The following is a 20,639-nucleotide window of genomic DNA, read 5'->3' as shown; positions in this document are numbered from 1 at the left end:
AAATACATTATTGAACTAATTTAAAGGTTATAAAATAATGTCACTCCAACAAAACTTGTTTTTCTTTTTGCATATTCACTATTGTAACAGAAGCAAATAATAGTAATCTGGTGAAAGATTCTGAAATGGCTCGAAAGACCATAAGGAACCTAGGGAAGTTTTTGTCTCCTGCCAGTTGAAAAGGTGGTCGTTAGTAGGTGTAACCCCTCTCTGCTAGAGCCCAGTATAAGCTTTCTGTCTGTAGTTAGAATGACCATGCTTGTTCCACACTTTTACTTTTCAACTTTTGTCTCTTCTCTTCCTTGGCAATAAAAACAGGAAGAAACCTCGAAAAAGTTTTTTTATGCCTTTATACCTTTATACATTAAAGAATATTTATTTTTATAAGTAAGCAATGCTGCATATATAAGTAATTACCAATAATTTTTATATAAAGTGATTCATGTTATGACAAGCTTTATATCACTTCCTTTAAAACTCTTCTTATTTATATTTTGGATCTAATGATTAAAGATTGATTTTCAATAAGGATAGCAACAGTAATATAAATAACATGGAGTGCTTTTTATATGACATACTGTGTTTAGAAATTACAAGTATTATTCTTTTTCCTAGAAGAGGGAGTTAAGACTGAGAGATATGTGTAAATTGCATGTGATCAACAGATAATAAGTGAGACATCTATGTTCTGAACATAAAAAAAAGACTGACTTTAAGGTGGGTTTCTGTGTCATATACACTTTTCTAACAAAGTACCAGATTTGGTTATTTTGGTTCATTTCTTGTATATCTTGGTGAAAGTTATGACTATTTATAGGTACTTATATTTTGAAAAATATCCCAACCAAATATGTCCAATTTTTATAATAGTTCCACTTTAAAATATTATTGATTATTTTTAGGTTAACTAAATGTAAATTACTTATTCAGACTCTTTTCTCTTTTCTGGTTTTATTTAATAAGTAGAGCACAAAATATTGAGTATTCATTCATTTGTTTTTTATTTCCAAAGCACATATTAAATATAATATTGTATAAGAAGTATTATCTGCACATCATTCCTGTCATAGCATAATTTCTGTTTTTGCATATAGTAGATTCTCAAGTTTTTTTTTATTAAAATCCCTTTTTTTTTCCTGCTGGTCTCAAATTTCTGAATAAAGTTGTCAGTGATGATTCAAATTTCATTATTGTAACAATAATTTTAACAGTTTACATTCTTTGATTCCTTAGAAAGCACATACATTATCTGATTCAATTAAAATATTTATCAATAAATCTCTCTTCAATTGTCTCCCCTTCCCCTATGCCTTCAATTGTCTCCCCTTCCCCTATGCCTATTTAAATCATTAAATATGATTTCTATTATTTTTATATTGCTATTTTCTTATATTTTATCTCTCACTGTATTGGTCGTCTCAATGAGCCCAAACAATTTGGAATCATATTTATAAACAATAATAGGAGCATAGTGCCCATATCATGCTTTTTACTATATATGTTCTAAGATTAAAGAAACTAAGAAACTATTTATATGCACATTATTTTTTCTTTTGTAAACATTCATTTCATTTTATTTTGAGATAGTTTAGGTCTACAGAATAGTTGATAAATAACACGATAAAACACTCCTTAAACAGTTTTATCAGTTCTTAAAACCTTGTCACAGTTTCTCCCATCTTTTGGTCTTTTTCTTTCCCTTTACTTTATCTCCTTCTTTCTTGCTTGCTCTTTAGTTTTCTCTCTTTCTCTCTTTTTTCTTCCCCTCCTCCCATCCTCATTCCTCTTCCTCCCCTTTTTCCCTCTCACCTCTCTGCCAAAAGGCAGTAGTAGGCTGAGGCATTATAACCCTTCACATTTAAAAACCTTATCTTACTTCTTAAAGCAAGGTCCTTCTCCTACAAAACCATATCAATACTACCTAAGAAAACCAACACAATTTAATGGCATTGACCAAATACTGATCATTCTCAAATGTCCTCAGTTGTTCCCAAGATGTCCTTTATAGGGAGCGGTTGTTGTTTCAGTTTAGGGACCAGGCAAGATTTACATAGTACATTTGGCTGCTACCTGTCTTAAGTCACCTTCTTCATTTCTTCATTGTATTTACATGCTTAGCTTTGTCTGACTCTTTGCGACCCCATGGACTGTAACTCGCCAGACTTCTCTGTCCACAGGATTCTCCAGACAAGAATTCTGGAGTGGGTTGCCATTTCCTTCCCCAGGGGATCTTCCTGACCCAGGGACTGAACCTGAGTCTCCAGCATCTCCTCCATTGGCAAGTGGATTCTTAACCACTGAGCAATCAGAAAAGCCCCACACTTATTTGAATGATCTAGTCAAACTGTCATCCTATAGCCCAAATTCTTCTGACCACTTCTTTAGGATAAAACTCAGGTGAAATTTAATGAAAGCAGTTTCACCTGACAAAGGTTATGATGTGCTCTTGGGAGGGTTATGAAGTGAGGCCATCTGTCCATGGCAGTGCAAACTTTAACCACTTGCCTAAGGTACGGACAGTCAGACCTCCCTATTTTAACAACATATTTTCTGATTCAATCCTTCTCTGACAACCATTCACCCAATGGCTTTCACACTCATTGTTGGTCAAGTCTGCCTCTATTGTTTAGCTGTGGAGATAGTTTTCACTATTCTCTTTGTTTTTATTACCTGGCATTCTTCCTTAAAAGAGATTTTTTTTTTTCCCATGAAAGTATTCCACATTTGCTCTGAACTTCCCTTATCTATGAAATCCTCCATTTTCCCCATGACATCTGACCTCTTTATAGAGGGAAACGTCTTTTGTATTGGGAGTTAAATGGGCTCTTTGCTTCTGAAATCTCACAATTTCTGTGTATTTTCAATGTACAGGGCAAGAAAATGTGTGTGTGGTGTTTGCTTGTTCAGGTCCATTAGCATGGTGCCTGCATGCTCCGTCACGCCTGGCTCTTTGCAATGCCTTAGACTGTAGGCCCCCAGACTCCTCTGTCCATGAGATTTTTCCAAGCAATAATGCTGGAATGGGTTGCCATTTCATTCTCCAGGGGATCTTCCCGACACAGGAATTGAGCCCCAGTCTCTTACATCTCTTGCATTGGACAGGCAGATTATTTACCAAAGGTACTACCTGGGAAACCCCAAGGTCCTTTTCCTTTAAAATATATATATATATATATATACATATATATATATATATATATATTAAGTATTATGTGAAAAACAATATCACATTGTTTACACAAAGATTTTCAGAAGTTCCTTTACAAAGATGGTTCAGTTTAGTCGCTCAGTCATGCCTGACTCTTTGCGACCCCATGAACCGCAGCACGCCAGACTTCCCTGTCCATCACCAACTCCCAGAGCTTGCCCAAACTCATGTCTTTCGAGTTGGTGATACCATCCAACTATCTTATCCTCTGTCGTCCCCTTCTCCTCCCGTCTTCAATCTTTCCCAGTATCAGGGTCTTTTCCAATGAGTCAGTTGTTCGCATCAGCTGGCCAAAGTATTGGGGCTTCAGCTTCAGCCTCAGTCCTTCCAATGAATATTCAGGACTGATTTCTTTTAGGATTAACTGGCTTGATCTCCTTGCAGTCCAAGGGACTCTCAAGAGGCTTCTCCAACACCACAGTTCAAAAGCATCAGTTCTTCTGTGTTCATCTTTTTCTGTGGTCCAACTCTCACATCCATATGTGACTACTGGAAAAACCATAGCTTTGACTAGATGGACTTTTGACTATATGGACAAAGATGGTACACTTAAGGAAATATCTTCCCTGATATGTTGTTAATTGTCTAATAACATTAAAAAAAGACAAATCCATGGATGATAACTGAATCCAAATGCTAACATTGTCCATTTGAACTTGAAATGCCTAGCGTTTCTTGCCAGTAACAACTGATTTCACATACAATATTAAATGTGTCCTTCTATTAAGCATTTGCCTTTAAAAGTAAATTCATACACACCCCATCATCTCTCACTCTCTGCTCTAATTTAAATCAGACTACTTATGATTATTGTGAGCAAAAATTTCTTAACAATTTCTTTCTAAATCCCGTATGGTAATGATTAAAACTTGAAAGCTTTAAAATAAAAAAAATGCAAAAAGAAATATTTTAAATAAGTTTAAGAAGCCTGGTTTGGGCTCTGATTGTCTCTTATACTCCATCAAGCCCCCATGCAAAGTTCCCCAATGGACTCATTTCCTACTCAATGAGTGAAAGATTCTTTTTATTCCCTTCAGTTCCTTTTGAAAAGAAAGGCTTTATTTAAAATAATTGATTTATTTTTGAGGCCACAAATGCTGACGTTTAGACACTCATTCAACACAAACAACGTATTATTCTTAACTCATATTTCACTCGTTTATAATCTAATTCTCATTTCACCTTTACTCTGTGGATTCATATTCTAATATGAAATCTTTCAAGATGCGAGGCCTGAAGCTGCAAGGAACATTTACCACAAAAAATTAAAAATTACAGCTTATAACCTATTGTTTCAGTTGATTTTCAGAAATTTTTTGTACTCTTCATGAAATTGCCTCAGGGCATACACTCAGAATTAAAATATCAATTATAAAATCCCCAAACTGAGTAAAACCAGAACAGCCTAGTTGAAAATATTTATACATATCCATTTCCGCCAGAAAAGCATAGAAAGTGAAAAAAACAAAGGAGTAGAAAAAATCTATTTTAAATAATTAACTTTTAGAATAAAATTCAATTACTTACTTTTTTAAAGCATATATCTCCCACAAAACAGAAAGGGAAATGGTGAAAGACAAAAATGAATGGAAACCTTGCTACACATCCTGATGGTTTCTGTAACAGTTGAAGTCTTCCTACAAGGAATTTGAATGTTCTCACTTCAGAGTTGCAAGGAACGACCGTGATCTTAAAGGAATTATAAGCTGTTTCCATTTTAAAACACTGCTAGATAGTTAGGGAAAATTATAGTTGTATTAGGGCTTCCCTAGCAGTGCTACTGGTAAAGAACCCACTTGCCAATGCAGGAGACGTAAGAGACACAGGTTTGATCCCCTGGAAGAGGGCATGGCAACCCACTCCAGTATTTTTGCCTGAAGAATCCCATGGATAGAGGAGCCTGACATGCTGCAGTCCACAGGGCCACAAAGAGTTGGACCCAGCTGAAGTGATTTAGCATGCACACAACACATAGTTTTACTAACTGTGCATGTGTTACTATGCTGTGTCTTTAATGTTGGGTGCAATTATTTCAGGATCCAGTGATTGGTCACTACTTGGATTGAATTCTAAATTTGTAAATGAGAAGTTTTGATTGTGTCAAAAACTTACAATTTTTTTTTCTTTTTTTTCTTTTTTTCATTTATTTTTATTAGTTGGAGGCTAATCACTTTACAATATTGTAGTGGGTTTTGTCATACACTGACATGAATCAGCCATGGATTTACATGTATTCCCCATCCCGATCCCCCCTCCCACCTCCCTTTCCACCCGCTCCCTCTGGGTCTTCCCAGTGCACCAGGCCCGAGCACTTGTCTCATGCATCCCACCTGGGCTGGTGATCTGTTTCACCATAGATAATATACATGTTTCGATACTGTTCTCTTGAAACATCCCACCCTCGCCTTCTCCCACAGAGTCCAAAAGTCTGTTCTGTACATCTGTGTCTCTTTTTCTGTTTTGCATATAGGGTTATCATTACCATCTTTCTAAATTCCATATATATGTGTTAGTGTACTGTAATGGTCTTTATCTTTCTGGCTTACTTCACTCTGTATAATGGGCTCCAGTTTCATCCGTCTCATTAGAACTGATTCAAATGAATTCTTTTTAACGGCTGAGTAATATTCCATGGTGTATATGTACCACAGCTTCCTTATCCATTTGTCTGCTGATGGGCATCTAGGTTGCTTCCATGTCCTGGCTATTATAAACAGTGCTGCGATGAACATTGGGTGCACGTGTCTCTTTCAGATCTGGTTTCCTTGGTGTGTATGCCCAGAAGTGGGATTGCTGGGTCATATGGCAGTTCTATTTCCAGTTTTTTAAGGAATCTCCACACTGTTCTCCATAGTGGCTGTACTAGTTTGCATTCCCGCCAACAGTGTAAGAGGGTTCCCTTTTCTCCACACCCTCTCCAGCATTTATTGCTTGTAGACTTTTGGATAGCAGCCATTCTGACTGGTGTATAATGGTACCTCATTGTGGTTTTGATTTGCATTTCTCTGATAATGAGTGATGTTGAGCATCTTTTCATGTGTTTGTTAGCCATCTGTATGTCTTCTTTGGAGAAATGTCTGTTTAATTCTTTGGCCCATTTTTTGATTGGGTCATTAATTTTTCTGGAATTGATCTTCAGGAGTTGCTTGTATATTTTTGAGATTAATCCTTTGTCTATTGCTTCATTTGCTATTATTTTCTCCCAATCTGAGGGCTGTCTTTTCACCTTGCTTATAGTTACAGATATGCTCTTATGTTAGAATAATTTTTATAACTATATATGACTCTACAAATATTAACATTTTGTGGAAAATTATTACGTTATAAACTTGATAAAATTAATGCTAGGTATGATGAAGTTAACAAGTAGTTTCACGTTTTATGAAAATATTTGTTTATAAATATACTGCACTAATTTATTATTTTCTCCTTTTACTATTAAGGTCTAGTTAAGTAATATTACTATACATATTGTTGTTGTGGTTCAGTTGCTAAGTCATGTCTGACTCCTTGTGACCCCATGAACTGCAGCACTCAGGCTTCCCTGTACTTCACTGTCTCCCAGAGATTGCTCAAGCACATGTCCATTGAGTCAGTGATGCCATCCAACCATCTCATCCTCTGTTGCTGTCTTTTCCTCTTGCTCTCAATCTTTCCCAGCATCAGGTCTTTCCCAATGAGTCACTACTTCACCTCAGGTAGCCAAAATATTGGACAATACTTTTTTATTAATTTAATTTATCTATTTATATTTATTTTTATTTAGTTTATTTTATATAACTATAAATACAGCATATATCTTTTTGAGCTTTGAAGTTTAAAGTTTTGCTTGTGGCCTCATATTTGCAAATGATCGGTTTTGTAAATATTGTATAAATATTTGAAAATAAAATTTTCCTAAATTTTTAGAAAATATCTTTCAAAGCATGACTATTAGCATAACATTGCTACTTTCATTATTTATAGAATTTTACATTTTGTCAGTTTAATCTGTCATGGTATGAGTTATAAGTATCTATTTCTAAAGACTTTGGGTTTCAGCTTCACTAGATTAGAATTCTTAACTCCATTCTTACAATAAAAAAAAAAACCTCAAAGGAATTAAAAATCAATCATTTTTAACCCATCACTGAACAAAGGTCACAAGGCAAGCTGAAACCCCCAAATTTAGAGACAGTCACATCCAGAAAGACTGAGCTCCAGAGATGCGCTTACCTGTAGAACATACAAGAATTCTTAATCTGGTGGGGACATTTAAATTGTAGTCTTGAGGAACTTCGGGAGTCTGAGTGCAGTCTAGCTTGAAATTAAGGAACTCTTGGGGATTTGCAGTCAAAAGAGGGCCTCCACAATTATTCATACTTTTACTCCAGGAACCCACCAATCTCTCCTAGTGAGAATATGAGAATGATTCCTGCTGGTGCTAGTTGGGCAACTGGGATAACAGTCATCCTGAAACCCATCAGGCATCTTAACAAATTCCTAATCTCTAGGGGAAAAGGATTCACAAGGAGATAATTCTGAAAACTTTTCCCAGTTGAACAAAGGGAATATAGAGGCATAGAAGATGCAAGATGAGTCATGAGTGTTTTGTCATGCCAAAATATAAAACAGTACTCAGAAAATAAATAAATAATAGTGGGAATGTGTCAAAGGGTCACAGGAACCAACTGAAAAAACTCAATGGTTCTCAACGGGAACAATTTGAGCAATAAAATAAATATGGTAGCTTTGGATTTTAATCCAAAGCATAAAATAAACATCCATGTGCTGGATTGATATAAATAAATGAATAAATAAGAAGATACAATGAGAGCAGACCAATCCCCCATGCAGAAGAATTACAAATGAATTAGGTAGTTAATGTCCCCTCAAGGAGGTGGAGGGTAAAATCTCAGTCCTCACGTGTGACCCAGATCAATACAGGTGTGAACTGCACAGTTCCAATTATATGTGGATTTTTTTCAACAGTAAATACTATGATACTACATGATCTGAAGTTAGTTGAATTCTTGGGCGCAGAACCTCAGATAAGGAGGAACTACTGATATGGCAGAACCACAAATACAGAGGGCCAACTGTAAGTTATAGACAGATTTCTGACTATACTAAGGACCAGCGGCTCTTATCCCCATGTTATTCAAGAGTTAGCTTTAGTAATTTCTACTAATGAGTATATTATGGAAAGAAAGAAGAAACTTTCAAAAGTTTCGAAAGAAACAAAGCAAAACAAAACAAAAAACTAACACATACTACATCTGCCAGGAGAAAAAGATTAATATCGTTAGGCATAGTCATGCTAATAACATGTACCCTTGAAATGATGTGATGAAAATGGCAGTTTACATCTGTGGTTTCCTTACCAAATCCATAAACAATGGAACCATGAGAAAAACATAAAACAAGCCCAAATTGAAGGACATTTTATGGTATGCTTGATGACTACTCCTCAAAACTGTCAAAAAAATCAAACAAAAAAGGAAAGTCTAAGAAACTCATAATCTAGAGAAGCCTGAGGAAACTAAATATAATGTGATGTCCTGGATGCAGTCATGGAACAGAGAAAGCAGAGGAGGCAAAAACTGAAGCAATTTGAATGATATATCAACCGTAGTTAATAAAATGGTTCTTTAGTTGTGACAAATACAATGGTAATATCAACAATAGAGAAGTGTGAGGTATACAGGGAGGCTAATATTTCTGCAACTTCTAAACTTTCCTAAAATAATAAATAAATATTTAAAAATTGTTTCTGATTTTCTTTCCTGTAGTTTTTTAAACACTGTTCTATTTGCTGCATAAATATTTTCAATGGAGATTCCAACCTGTATCAACTTAAATTTCTTAATTTGTGCTTATTGATATTGATGACATTGAATTTAAACTTGTCTTTATTCTTTGTTTATTTGACTTAAGTCTTACAGAATTTCTTTAAGTTTAATGTCCACTAAATATTTCACAATAATGGTATTTTTAAAGTCCCTTGGACAGCAAGGAGATATAACCAGTCAGTCCTAAAGGAAATTAACCCTAACCATTCACTAGAAAGGCTGATGCTAAAGCTGAAGCTCCAATACTTTGGCCACCTGATGCGAAGAGCTGACTGATTGGAAAAGACCATCATGCTGGGAAAGACTGAGGGCAGGAGGAGAAGGGGGCAACAAGGATGAGATGTTTGGATGACATCACCAACTCAAAGGACATGAGTTTGAGCAAATTCCTGGAGATAATAAAGGACAGGGAAGTCTGGCATGCTGCAGTCCGTGGGGTCACAAAGAGTCGGAAGTGACTTAGCAACTGAGCAACAACCTCTCAACATAATAGACATTGTACAAAAGAGAAACTCTGTCCTTTGGTAGAATTGTTAGTAGCAATTTTCCAACAGAGAACAATAATATTTAAAATTGTTATAGAGAATCTGTTATATTAAGATGAACATATGTAGAATTACATAAAATAGCTATATGAAAGCCTTATGTACCCTTAAGAAATATTTTTTTTTTCTTTTTTCTGATGTTGATAGTTTTGGAAGTCCTAGTCTGTTCTTAACCTGAGACCATTGTTCCTAAAATCCTTAATTTTCTAATGATATTTTTTATCCTAAAGGTTTTGTGGTTAGAAAGTATCTGCATTTCATGGAACTACCATGTTCTAAGTAGTTTTATATTATTGTGACAAGAAGACTAGTGACAAGAAGACTATCACCTATTTTGTTTTTATTTTTCATTTTTTTTTGTTTTTATTTTTCAGAAAAAAATAATGTACCTAGAAACTGGACTAGTATTGAAATCACCACATTCAAAATTATGCAAAGCATAACAAAACCCTAATTGTTCTAGCTATAAATATCACATGCTATGGTTGTTAATATTTGGTTAAACCAAATTAAAGTTATTCTTGAAGAACATATGAGGTGTTTTTGGAGTTCCTGAGCAAATTTGACCGACTATATCCTGTGGGCTTGCATAGCATCTTATCTTGAACTAGGTATCTACTTGCTTCATGTGTGTTCTCTAACTACTTAGCCAAATAATACAGAGAGGGTTTGATAGCCACATTTTTAAAAAATTCTCAAATTATAAACAAATATATTTTCAGTATAGATTTGAAAAATAGCTGTGAAGCTGAATTCAAGAGTAGTCATAATATTACATAAATTACATATCACTTTTATTTCTAAAATGCTGTTACTTGCTAGTTATCAGAACTACTAATGAAAATTTTAAAGTGACTGCAGTGAATTTCTGATACTTTCCTTTTCCTACACAAACTCTGATAAATTTATTAATGAGGCAAAAAGCAGATCTTCCAAATAGACAAGTAGCAAGCAAAGCCTGGATAATCTGCAAACTAGATAAATAGTTGTAAGTAAATATATGTAAATTCATAGTACATGACTGTAATAATCCTAACCCTTTATTAAAATGCCTTTTTAGTGATCAATTTATATTGTCTGAGACTATGTGGAAATACATACCTAGTACTAAGATAAATTTCTAACTATTAATAGCTTTGTTTCCGGAAGCCAGTCTGCATACTGCTTCCACATTGCTCTTCTTTAAAAACCTTCCATCATCAATGACCATAAATCAATTGGGAGATTGCCATGCTTAAGCACTGTATCAAGGTTTAAGGGAAATAAAGAAGGTGTGTTAATATATAGTTCTTGGGTGGCTCAGAAGGTAAAGAATCTGCCTGCAGTGCAGTAGAGCCAGGTTTGATCCATGGGTCAGAAAATTCCCTTGGAATAGGGAATGGCTACCCACTCCATCACTTCATGGCAAATAGATGGGGAAACAATGGAAACAATGAGAGACTTTATTTTTGGGGGGCTCCAAAATCACTGCAGATGGTGACTGCAGCCATGAAATAAAAAGATGCTTGCTCCTTGGAAGAAAAGCTATGACCAACCTAGACAGCATATTAGAAAGCAGAGACATTACTTTGCCAACAAAGGTTCATCTAGTCAAAGCTATGGTTTTTCCAGTAGTCATGTATGGATGTGAGAGTTGGACTATAAAGAAAGCTGAGTGCTGAAGAACTGATGCTTTTGAACTATAGTGTTGGAGAAGACTCTTGAGAGTCCCTTGGACTGCAAGGAGATCCAACCAGTCCATCCTAAAGGAAATCAGCCCTGAATGTTCTTTGGAAGAACTGATGTTGAAGCTGAAACTCCAATACTTTGGACACCTGACGTGAAGAACTGATTCATTGGAAAAGACCCTGATGCTGGGAAAGATTGAAGACAGGAGGAAAAGGGGGTGACAGAGAATGAGATGGTTGGATGGCATCACTGAGGAGATGGACATGAGTTTGAGTAGGCTCTGGGCATTGGTGATGGCCAGGGAAGCCTGGCATTCTGCAGTCCATGGAGTCGCAAAGAGTCGGACATGACTCAGTGACTGAACTGACTGGCTGACCCACTCCATTATTCTTGCCCAGATAATTCCATGGACAGAGGAGCTTGCCACTACAGTCCATGGGTCTCAAAGAGTTGGACACGACTGAATGACTATCACTTTCACTTTCATGAGACATAAAATTCTTGACATTGTGAAACTTTTAGTGAATGAAACGGAAAATTCTCAAATAAACAAATAACTGTAAAATACAGTTTTGGGTGGAGATAAATTCTAGGAGAAAACTAAAGTCAGACAAGCAACTAGATATTAAATACAAACAGGGGACTGTTTTTGAAAGAGGAATTAAGAAGACCTGTCTAAATGATACCTAAATAAAATGAAGAAACAAAGCCATGATCACCTGTGTTTGAGGAATATTTCAGGAAGAACTAACAAGATGCAATGACTCTGAGATAGAAACAGGCTTACTGTGGCATATTCTTGCTTGAGGAACAAAATGGCGAGTCGAGACAGCAGGAATGAAATGAATGAAAGCAGGGAGTGAGAGATGAACCTGGAGGCATGACCAGAGCCAGCTTATTCTTGTACGAGAGTCCTGATTAGGGATTTGGATCTTAATCTAAATGTACTAGAAAATCACAGGAGAGCTTTAAGAAGAAACAATTTTGTGATTTCACTTTAAGATAATTATAGTTGATATATATAGCACAAGCTATAGGTAGTGTGTGTCACCTGGAATTCTAACTAGACAAAAATGTTACCCTCCATTTGGCTACTGTATGGAGAGCTTAATAAAAAGACTTTATTAAAAAGCAACAAAGTAGCAAACTATAGTGCAATAAAACAAGACCAATACTTGGGAGGTTTTACCATTACTGGGCCCCAAAGCACAGAAGAATGGAGAGTTAGTGAAATGGAGGAAGAAAGAGCTGTGTGAAGAGGAATGTCTGATACAAACTGAGACCTTAAATTCAGGTCAACCTGAGGTCAATCTGCATCTTTCTCACTCTTGCTGATGCCTCACTCACCCATCACCACTGGCCAAAACCAAATGCAACCTACAGTACAAGGAGCCTACTGATTCAGTCTGTTCAGATCAAGTTAGAGAGTAAGAGAATGGTGGTGAGTGGAAGATGGAAGCTTTTCAGTACTGACACAGGGTTGAAAGAAGATGACCTCATTACAAAATCTTGATGAGTTCTAGGTAAGATATTTTTGTGGCTTCGATAAAAACAGTAAGAAAACGAATAGTAAGAAATGGTGACGCAGTGCGATGGTCACAAACAGAACTTACTGATGGTAAATGTGAAAGAAAGAGGAATCAAAGTTTTCCATCTGAAGTACTGGATAAATTGTATGCTATTTAATGATATGGGAAGAAAGAAGGTATAGGAATGTACTTTGATAAGAGAGGCAAAGAGAGGATCTCCTTTGAATATTTTAATTTTAAATTAGACATCCAAATGGAGGTTCTGAGCAGGTGGTCGAATATTTTAGTCCATAGCTCAGCAGAGAGATTGGAGTTAGATATGTAAATCTTGGAGTCACAAGTACATAGATAGTATTTAAAACTATCACAATGAGTATAAATAAAGAAGATAAAAGAGTCCAAGGTTGAGACATTACAAGAATTAGGGATTGAGATGAGGTAAAAAAAAAAAAAAAACCCAAAAAACTATATATATATATCTTTTGAAAAAGAAACTGAAAAGGAATATACATGATATGGGAGGAAAATTAGGTCCCAGAGCCAGAAAGTAAAGAGCTTCAAGAAGGAAAGAATTGTTTTTAAAGTAAAGAGTACAGTTCCTAAAATATAGTTGGCATGACAGAAAAAATAAAAAGTCACCTACTATCATTAACACAAAGCTCACACTTTGGATTTAGCTAAATTATTTTGAACCCAATTTCTGGTCTTTAGTATATGCTTAACCTGAGTCTATTTCCTAACCATCAGTTTCTTCAGTAGCAGCATACTGAAGGCTTGGATGTAAATTATTTCCTCTTGGATTTTAACAAAGTATAAATAAGATGATGTTTGTAAGTATATCAGATAAGTTTTATAGAAATTTTTCCAAAGAATTCAGAAAAAGTGCAACTCATTTCTGATTTGGGAATTAAGAACAAATTTGTCTGGAAGTTGCCTTTGAGATGAAAAATGAATAGACTTTTGCTAAGCAGTGGGGAAAAGAAAGAAATTTGAGGATAGGAAGAAAATGAGCAAAGACCCAGCAATTATGAAGTATGGGTCTTATTTGGAAGAATAGCAAGTTGTGATGCTTTCTGGAAATTATGAGTGAATAGTGAATAAGCCTGAGGCCATCTGTTGGGAAAAATCATAAATGACAGTCTGCGGGATTTGATTTGGATTTTGTTTTGCAGACTATAGAAAAACTATGCATGGTTATTAAGTAGGTGATTACTGGCCAGACTGGGCTTCAAAGATAAATATAGCTGTGGTGAGTAGGGAATAGTAGAATAAGGAATAGTAAGTATTTTATTGGATTTACAGTTAAAGTTTTAAACGTTTTATTCATTTATTTTGGGGGAAAAAAGTGACAATGCTTAGCACATTTCACGGGACATATGAGTACATGTGAAATATACAGCCTCAATTTTTATGTAAACAAGAGAGAATCTCAAGTCCAGGCCTTTTCCGGCCTTTGTTGTGAAAATTCCTTCTTAACTGATGAAATCAGAATCCTAGAGATTGTCTATGTTCTTGTATGCCTGACAAGGTATTCAGGGAAAAGTTATCATTTCTGCTTGACATTGGTTAAACCAGCATATGATAATGTATTAAAATGTGGTAAGAGGTGAAATAACTCATTTTGAAGAGAGTGGTGATCAAGTTGCTAATTGATATGTTTGATATCCACAAATGTAATAGTCTACAAATCTAAGCCCTTGTCTTTGGTATAAATCCAATATAATGGAATAAACCATCTATTTGGAAGGCAGTTTTTGTGCTGCCATAGATTAAGAATGCTAAGAAAATTGTTTGTCTTAATATGGGCTCATTTGCTCACCTATAGAGAATGAATTAGCTTAATTTCTTTATTATAGACTCTCAGTACAAAATGCTACATTTTTTTTTTATTATGTGTTTTTCAGTCTTAACCGTGTAACCCTTTTAAAATACAAAATCTTGAATGCTTCTTGGCACTCTGCTGCATTCGATGGGGTTGCAAAAAGTTGGATACAATTTAGTGACTGAACAACAACAATACTGCAAATGCATTTTATGAAATGTTGCTCTAGATATTTGTCAAGGCCAGATGGAACTTGGGTCTTATACTGATTTTATATCTTGGCTCTACCATTTTATCAAGTAATTAGCTGTGACCTCCTGACTTAATCTATATGACATTCTATTTGCTCATCTCTAATGTTGATTAATATTATCCATTCTGCAAGGCTGTCTTAAAAATCAGACTTAATATACCAAAATCACTGTCTGATAGTCACGTAGTTGTTGTAACAAGCAGTCAGTAAAGGGCAGCTATTTTATTATTGTTGTTGTTATTATATTTTTATTATATTTAGTCAAGATTAAGTACATTGCTTTCAAACACAATATGGAGGATTAAATATCTGTCCATGAATTTTTTACTCCTTAATTGAAATGCAATTCATATACCACAAAATGCACCATTCAAAGGGTATTGTTACATAGGTTTAGTATAGTCACAGTTTTAGACAATAATCACTACATCGAAGTTTTGAACATCTTCATTATTCCAGAAAGAAACCTTGTGTCTTTTGGCAGTCACTACCCACTTCCTCCCAATACCCTAGTCCTGGTCAACTACTAGTTTACTTTCTGTCTTTACAGATTTGCCTATGCTAGATATTTCATTTAAATGGAATCATAAAATATGCAGTATTTTATTGCTAGTTTATTTCACTTATCACAGTGCTCTCAAGATTCACCTTTGTTGTAGTATGTATCAGTTATGTGAAATATTCCATCATGTGGATGCACCATTTAATGTTTAGACATTTGTCAGTTGATGTGCATTTGTTTTGTTTCTGTTACTTCTTAGCTATTATAAATAATTCAATGAACTATCGTGTGCAAGTTTTGTGTGGAATAATGTTTTTATTTTGCTTGGTCATATACTTAGGACTGAGGCTCCCCAGGTGGTGCTAGTAGTAAAAACCCAACTGCCAATGCAGGAGACACAAGAGACTCAGGTTCAATCCCTGGGTTGGGAAGATCTGCTGGAGGAAGACACCTCAACCCAATCCAGTATTCTTGCCTGGAGAATTCAATGGACAGAGGAGCCTGGTGGGCTACAGTCCACAGGGTTGCAAAGATTCGAACATGACTTAAGTGACTTAGCACACATACATACTTAGGACTAGAACTGGGGTCACATGATACCTCTATATTTAACATTTTGAAAAAATGTTTTTCAAGGCATCACATCATTTTACATTCCCACCAGCAGTGCTGTGGTAGTTCTAGTTTCTCCACAATATTTGTTACTTTCTGTTTTTTTTTTTTTATTTTACTATAACCATTTTAGTCAATGTGAAGTAGTACTTCACCATGATTTCGATTTCCATTTCCCTGCTAACTAATGATGTTAAACAACTTTTCATGTGCTTATAGGCCATCAGAATAAATCATTTGGAGAAATGCCTATAGGAGCTTTAGCCCATTTTAAAATTAAGGTAGTTTTGATTTTATTATTGACTAGTAGTTTACATTAATTATACATTTTGAATGCAAGTCCCTTGTTAGATTTTTTCCCCATTCTATTGTTTGTATTTTTGCTTTCTTTATGTTGTCGTTTAAAACATGAAAGATTTTAATTTTGAAGAAGCCAAACTCATCTATTTTTTTTTCTTGTCATTTGTGTTTTTGAGTCCTAAGATATCATTACCTATCCCAAGTTCATAATAATTTACATGTATGTTTTCTTCCAAGAATTTTATAATTTTAGTGATAAATTTAGTTTAGAGTCCAATCTGAGTTAATATTCTTTATACTATGTGAGGTAAGTGTCAAATTCATTCTTTTTCTTGAAGATATATAATCGACCCACAAGTTTTTGAAAAATCTCTTCTTTCCCTATTTGATAGTCTTGACACCTTGTTGAAAATCAGTTTGTTATTATTTCTGGACTTTCAATTTTATTCCATTGGTCTATGTCTGTCCTTGTACCAGTACCATGTTGTCTTGATTACTGTAATTTTGTACTAAGTTTAGAATAAAGAAGTCTGACTTCAATTTTGCTCTTTTTGAGGATTGTTTTTGGCTTTTCTGGTCCCTTCAATTCTCATATGAATTTTTGGATCAAGTTGTCTATTACCACCAAAAATAAACCAGCTGGGATGTTAAAAGGTTTTTAATTGAATCTGATGATCCGTTGGAGTATTATCACCTTAAGCAATATGTTTTCTGACCCATGAGCATAGGAAAGCTTTCATTTCTGTTAATTGTTAAAAAAAATTCTTTCAACAATCATTTGTGATTTTCAGTGAGTCAGTCTTGCACTTCTTTGATGAAAGTGATTCCTACAGTTTTTTTTAATGCTATTTTACATAGAATTCTGTTCTTGATTTTGTTTTTGGATTGTCTATTGCTGGTATACAAAAATACATTGATTTTTGTATGTTGAGTTACTATCATAAAAAATTGCTCATCTGGTTATTGATGTATGATTTTCCTTCTTTCTTTTTTTTTTTAAGTGTGATGTCTTTGTCTGGTTTGGATGTCAAGTCATATGGACCTCATATAATGATTTGAGAAATTTTAAAGAGTTTAGTTCTCCTTTAAATGTTTTCTAGAATTCACTGGTAAAGCTATTGGTCCTGAATTTTTCTTTTAGGAAATATTTGAATTATTAATTCAATCTCTTTATTTATTATAGGTCTGTCAGGTGTCTTTCTAGAAAATTTTTTATCTGAGTTATCTAACTCATTGCTTACATTTATTCATAGTACTTCTTACAATTGTTTTTTTTTTTTAATTTCTGTGAGCCTTTCATGATGACCCCATTCTCATTTTTTATTTGAATAATTTGCATCTGCTTTCTTCTGTTCTTGAGCAGTCTAGCTGAAGGTTTTGTCAGTTTTATTTTTTAAATAAGCAATTTTTAGATTTGTTGATTTTCTGTATTGTTTTCTATTCTCCATTTTAGTGATTTCTGCTCTAATCTTTATTGTTTACTACTTTCTGTTTGTTTTTTCACTCAATTTGCTTTTATTATTCTAGCTTCTTAAATCAGAGGGTTTGATATGAAGCCTTTCTTTAAAAAAATTATAAGTGGTAAAAGCTATCAATTTCAATCTAAATCACTCCTCTAATTGTGTTTCATCAGTTTTGGTAAATTTGTGTTTTTGTTCTCACTCTTCTAAAAATATTTTCTGTTTTTCTTGAGATTTCTTTCATGACTGATTGCTTATTTGATAGTGTATGGTTTCATATCCACATATTTGTAAATTTTCATAATTTAATACAAATTTTATAATTGTTGATTTCTATTTAACTTCCATGTGGTCATAAAACATATCTTTTAAAAAATAAAAATAGGTTTTTATGATCTCAAATAATTAAATTTATTGATGTTTGTTTTGTGGCAGAGTATACAATCTTTATGCTGGATAATATTCCATGTACACTTGTAAAGAATGTATATTCTCCTGTTGTTGGATAAGAATTTCTGTAAATGTCTGTTAGGTTTAGTTATTATACTTTTTAAGTCTTTTATACTTGCTGATCTTTTGCTAATTTTATTTTTGTATAGAAAGTGTGTTTTTTTTTTTTTTTAATTTGTTTTTATTTTTATTGGGCTCTAGGGGATGGGATGGGGAATACCTCTGTAAGTTATGTCCCACTAGGAAGATGTCCATTCTAACTTTCCAGGGATAGCTTTCGGAGCTTTTTCTTTTTCTTGGAGCCACTGCTCTTGTTGGCAGCAGCCTCTTCAGGTCCACTGCTGAGTGGCTCCTCCTTGGACAATTTCCGCTTTTTCTTGGGGACCCTCTTGTTTTCTGACTCATCAGGGTCAGTAACTGTTTCCTCTTTGGGAAAAGATTTCTTCCTCTTGGGAAGACTTCCAGTACCAGCTGTCTCTTTAAGATCACTACTAACTAGCTCTTCCTTGGAAAAAGATTTCTTTTTTGGGGGTTTGGGAAAAGAGACAGATGGGTCTTCCATTCCATTCTCCTGAAGAGCCTCCTGGGGCTTTTGCTTTTTCTTCTTTTTGGGTCTTTCACTTGTCTCCTCACACTCCTCCGGGGCACTGCTATTTTCTGAAGAAGCCAGGGCAATTGCAGCCAGCCTTTTCTTTTCCTTCTTCAAGCGTTTCTTCTGTTTCTCGAGCTTCCTAGTAATCTCAGCAGCCGCTTCCTCTGCCTGAACCATTGCCTCCTTCATGACATCCGGATTCTTTCGGGGAATCTCTCCAGTCTCATAGAAGGACAGCCGCTCCTCAACTTGTTCTCGAAGCTTCTCCGCAAAAACACTGGTGGGCACCTCAGAGAAGCAATCGATTCGTGAGGCAATACTGCATTTGTTTGCCTGGTATTGGGAGATGCGACCTTTGTTCTTGGCAGCTGCTCGGCCAATGAGGGTAGAGTGGAAAATGAGTCCGTATTTTGGGGTGTTACCCCTTGTCTTCAAGGCTCTGGAAACTTGGTCCCTTTGCTGGGCCCAGGGAACCACTCAGACACCAGGACTGGCCATCACCCCCATAGCAGAGGCCTATATAGGTCAGGGAGCGAAAGTGTGGTTTTGATATCTCCAATTATTATTGTCTATTTTTCCCTCAATTCTGTCTGTTTTAGCTTAATGTAATTTGGAGAGTTGTTTCTAGGTAGACACACAATTGTTATATTTCTTTTGTCCTTAGAAGAGTTTCTATCTGCAGAAATCTTATTCATTTAAAAATGTGTTTTGCCTGAATTAATCTAGCCACCCCAGCTATCTTTTGGTTATTGTCTTATTCATAATGCTATAACAGATTGAGTTGCTTATAAGCAACAGAAAATTTATTTCTCTCAATTTGGAGGCTAGAAGTCTGAGATCAAGGTTTTAGCATAGTCAGTGAGGGCTGTCTTCCAGGTTGCAGACTTCTTTTTGCATCCTCACATGGAAGAAGGGGCCAAGGATCTCTTTGGAGCCTCCTGTTTAAGGTGCTGATCCCATTCGTGAAGGTTCCACCCTCATGACTTAAAACACCTCTCAGATGCCTCACCTACTAATACCATCACCTTTGGAAGTTTTTAAGATTTTAAAACATGAATTTAGGTGAAAGTGAAAGCGAAGTCACTCAGTGTCTGACTCTTTGCTACCCCGTGGACTGTGGCCTACCATGCTCCTCCGTCCATGGGATTTTCCAGGCAAGAGTATTGGAGTGGGTTGCCATTTCCTTCTCTAGAGGATCTTCCCAATGCAGGGATCGAACCTGGGTCTCCTGCATTGTAGGCAGATGCTTTACCAACTGAGCCACCAGGGAATTTGGGTTAGGGGGAGACAAACATTTAGACCACGGCCGTTACTACTTGAATAGTATATATTCTTTCATTTCTTTTTTTCACTTTCAAGCAATGTGTCTTTTCATCCAGTGAATCTCTTGTGTAGTTGGATCATGTTTTGACTTTTTTCCCCCTCATTTTGTCAATCTTTGTCTTTTGTTTGGAGTGTTTAATTCATTTACACTCGGTGTAATTACTGAAATGGTAATACTTATGTCAGGCATCATGCTATTTTTTTCCTATATGTTCTATGTGGTTTTTGTTCATCTATTCCTTGATAATTATAAAGTTGGTATTAAATAGATACTTATTCATTTATCATTTAAATTTCCGTGTGTGTGTTATGTTATTTTTAAATTTATTTCTTCAGTGGCTGATATGTATGTTAAAATTAGTATCTGAGTTTGCAATAGTCCAGTTCAGATCAATACTAACTTAATTTCCATTGTATACAAAACTTTGACCCAATACACTTCTCTTCCTTTTCTGTTCTTTGTATTATTATTGTCATGAAAATTATATCTTGTATATTATAAGTCCATGAATACAGTGTTATAATTATTGTTTTATGTAGTCAT

General features: G+C 35.1%; 2 non-coding genes across 2 annotated transcripts; both read right to left on the bottom strand.

Annotated features, from left to right (window-relative positions):
* Positions 1-19,243: 19,243 nt before the first annotated feature.
* On the bottom strand, positions 19,244-19,326 carry LOC122686368. The gene has a single exon (XR_006338736.1). It is a non-coding gene; the product is annotated as a small nucleolar RNA SNORD86 (small nucleolar RNA).
* Positions 19,327-19,970: 644 nt separating this feature from the next.
* On the bottom strand, positions 19,971-20,042 carry TRNAC-ACA. Its single transcript has one exon. It is a non-coding gene; the product is annotated as a tRNA-Cys (tRNA).
* Positions 20,043-20,639: the final 597 nt, after the last annotated feature.

Source organism: Cervus elaphus, chromosome 29 (assembly GCF_910594005.1).
Source record: "Cervus elaphus chromosome 29, mCerEla1.1, whole genome shotgun sequence".
Lineage (NCBI taxonomy): Eukaryota > Metazoa > Chordata > Mammalia > Artiodactyla > Cervidae > Cervus > Cervus elaphus.
The sequence above is the reverse complement of the archived record's forward strand: the minus strand, read 5'-3'. Positions and strand labels throughout refer to the sequence as shown.